The sequence below is a fragment of the Petaurus breviceps genome, unplaced genomic scaffold, assembly GCF_028583685.1.
Source record: "Petaurus breviceps papuanus isolate PSGF00001 unplaced genomic scaffold, PetGlider_PUasm1.0 173, whole genome shotgun sequence".
Taxonomy (NCBI): domain Eukaryota; kingdom Metazoa; phylum Chordata; class Mammalia; order Diprotodontia; family Petauridae; genus Petaurus; species Petaurus breviceps.
Window position 1 is genome coordinate 5,920,100 of NW_027185759.1, and position 3,591 is coordinate 5,923,690.

A 3,591-nucleotide genomic window follows, 5' to 3' on the forward strand; every position below is an offset into this window, starting at 1 on the left:
GCACTTCTCTGAGGAGAGAGATTTCAGCATCTCTGACCAACCGCCTGGGTCAGCAGCTTCCCCCAAGAGACAATGTGGCTGACCAAAGGAAAACAGTCGGCAGGCTGACCTGTTGGGAGATACTCCAAGTCAACAAACCAGTCCCAATACACTGTACATCCCTGTAACACCAGGCCCTTTGATCACTGGAGAAATGGATTGGTTAAACTAATGCAGGGGATATGGCAGCTTTCCCATGTGGATTGAGCAGAGTGGACTATGGAACAAACAGTAGAATTGGAGTCCAAAGACCCATGTCCAAGTCTCAGCTCTGATTCCTTCTAGCTGTAAGAAAACCAACCTGGAACCTCTCCTTTCTGAGTCTCATTAGGAAAATGAAAATCCTACCAATTGTCCTACTCATCCCAGAAAGCGATTGTAAGGAAGTGAAAGATGCCATTATTAGCAGCAGCTCCAGCCAGGGAGATGAGCAGGCCACAGGGGGATGAGGTCAAGTGATCCCATGATATTTCTATTCAATAAAGTGCCTTTAATAACAAATATGAAGGTTAGCTGCAAAGAGAACCATCAGGGGAGAAGAGGTGATCAGAGGGCAGCAGAGACTGAGGAATGTTCTCCAGAGCAGGAGCTGGTTTACTTTTCTCTTTGGACCTGATGCAGAGCAGGTACTTTATGTATCTTTGCTGAGTGAGCAGATGAAGAATGAGTGAAAGAACAAGCGGAGAGAGGTGTCAGTGCCCCGAGATCAGACCTGCTCTTGACCATGACTTCAGGTGTGCAGGAAGAGGCTCCCTTAGCATCATCCCGCATCTCCACATCCTCCACTGTCAGCCCTTCTTCCCATTGCTTCCTCCATGACTCACTGCCCAGCAACAGTCCCTGAGGCATAGCCAAAGCCTTGGGGAATCCACTTATTTGCAGCACTTCAGGATAACTCTGCCTTGAGCCCTGTGAGTCACTCCAAAGGTGTGGCAACCATCCATCCATCTTGTTTATATCCCTTTGAGGGAAAACATTAATGTATCCCCACATGAAGGTTCCACAAAGGAGAGAATATGCTGGTGACCTGTGTGGAGGACCCATGCAGGTGATATGCCAGAAACTTTTGTGGGAGCAGAGGATTCAAAGCAGTGATAGGGAACTTAGCTCGAAAACCTCAGAGGCCTTCGTAGGCCAAATCTTGGGAAAGAGAATTCCATACGAGGTCAGCAAACACTGGATGAGTGCCCTGGACAGGCAGTAGCCTTTGGGATTCACTGAGGGTGTTGCAGAAGTTGAGCTTCATCCTCAGAAACATGAGCAGGTGAGGACTAATGCCCTCTCTAGCTCTCTGAATTTAATTACACCTTTCTGCTCTCTGATATGTGTGCGTGTGTATATATGTATGAAGACAGTACCTGTGCAGAAACAGTTGTGACCTCATGATCTCCTTAAAGAGGCCATGGGGACATCTTGGGGTCCGAAGGTGACACAGAAAGGGAGCTAGAATCCTAACTGATGAAACCGGAGGGGCGGTGGGGGGGGGGGCGGCGCTTGTGGTGTGGAGGTGACTGGGAAGAGGCAACATGGTTTGACTCTTAGGAAGCCTGAGAAGGCGGAACCTATTGGAGCCCAAGGGGCTCAGGGCAGAGTCTGAATTCACATGGGAGAAGCAGGAAGGAGGGTAGCCAGAGGGGCCACAGCATAGCTTAGCAGGGGCCAGGAATAGAGAGGGGGCTGTTGAAGGCTCTTAAAACAGCGCTTTTGAATTCCACTCCCAACTTAGCTGCAATATTTTAAGAGCTGAGATTCTTCCCAGGATGTATCCCATTCTTTACATATTTTCCTTATTATCTCGAATGTAAAGATAAATCATCCCCATAAGATTGGTTGGAGCTTATAAGGGCAAGAGAGAATGCATGCAGCTTCTGAGAAGACAGAGACCGCACCTTTCCAAACTAGTTTTATCAAGTAGTGACCTTGGACCTGGAGATGAAAATGAGCTTAGAGAAATTGCAGGCACTGGAGTTGAACTGAGAAGAACGCTGGGCTCCAAATGGACTTAATGCATCTTAGAATCACTGGCTCAGGGCGAATGACAGAAGCTACGTAAGGGCTGGGGGAGGATCAGTGAGAGCCATCCTGAGGGATTTGGTGGTAGAGGAACTGTCCTGCATGAGTGCTGTAAGCCAGAGCAGCTTGAGAGAGGCTCTGCAAATCCTAGAAGAAGGTCCCAGGGGAAAGCAAGGCTTACTTTTCATTTTGGTAAAACCTACACCTTAGACGGAAGACCACATTAATACATTGCTAGGCTCCAGCCCGGGAAAATGAACTAATCTTTTCATTTCAGCAGGCTCTCTGCCCCACTTTCCTAATGGATCCCCATGTCATGTGATGAACTACCAGGTCAGAATGCTCAGAAAGCATCGACATCTTCCTGTTCTGTCCATTTCCCTTGAATCAGCCGATCAATCAACAAGCATTTGTTCAGGGCTTTCTATGGGGCCAAGATTGCTGCTAGGTTCCAGGGCTACAAAGACAGAAGCAGAACAGTGCCTCCCCTCGAGAGGAAGGCATTCCAACTCAGAGGCCCTCTCCTGCCCCTCCGAAGCCCCCAGCAAATAAGAGTCCCCTTCCATATGCCTGTCCTGGCTCTCGAACCAGCCTCCCTGTAGCATTCCAGCCTAACTTGCTATCTGCTCTTTCCCGACTTTGGATTTTAATTGCCCCTCCTTGATTTTGCCTCTCTTGGCTGTCAGAGCAAGCTTGCCCTCCTCAGCTCTAACTCTGAGATTCCTAAAGTCTCCTGAAGGCTCAGCTCAGGGGCCACCTCTTTGGGAAGTGTATGGTTCTTTTCTTCTTTGTTCTCTCTCTTTGTGGGACAGTTTATTCACTCATCTGTTTAAATACTATTTACGCTTCTTATAAGGGTTAGCTCTGTGAGGCAGGGACTGTAGCAGCCACATGCAGCCTGGGGTCACATCTGTGTGTAGCAGGAGCCAGATAGACACTTACCCATCAGTTTGAACTTGTCTGTACATTTATATGTGCTTTGGGGGGATTCTTTTCTATGAGAGGAGAGAATATGTAGGGGTTTGGAGGTAAACTATGCTGCCTCCTCTTGGTATCCTGCAACCCTCTCTGTGACTTGTAGTACTCTGATGGATTCCATCCATTACCCTTGGCCTTCCCAGATCTAGGGACAGTGCCTCCCACGGTTGCATCATTGTGTCTCTCCTATGAAAGAGCCTTCCTTTGCCCTAACCTTCATGGGGCTGAGAGCTGAACTCTCTGTGGATGGCCTAGCATCTGTTCTGATGTTGTTATCTCTGTTATGATGCTGTCCTTGGAAGCTACCACCACCCTTCCCTGCTCCCCACCAATGGTTTTTATAGCACGTGAAAAAGAAATATTTTAATGAATGTTATTCTTCATAAATTCTGGTGACGTGAACTCAGATTCATCACAAAGGAAAATGCTAAGTGGTGAAAGGGGCCTTAGCTATCATCCAGTTCAACCTCTAATTGTATAGATGATAGAAATGAGGTCCAGAGCAGAATGGAGAGATGCCAAGGTCATGGAGGTAGTTAGTGATGGAGTGCAGCTCCCTCC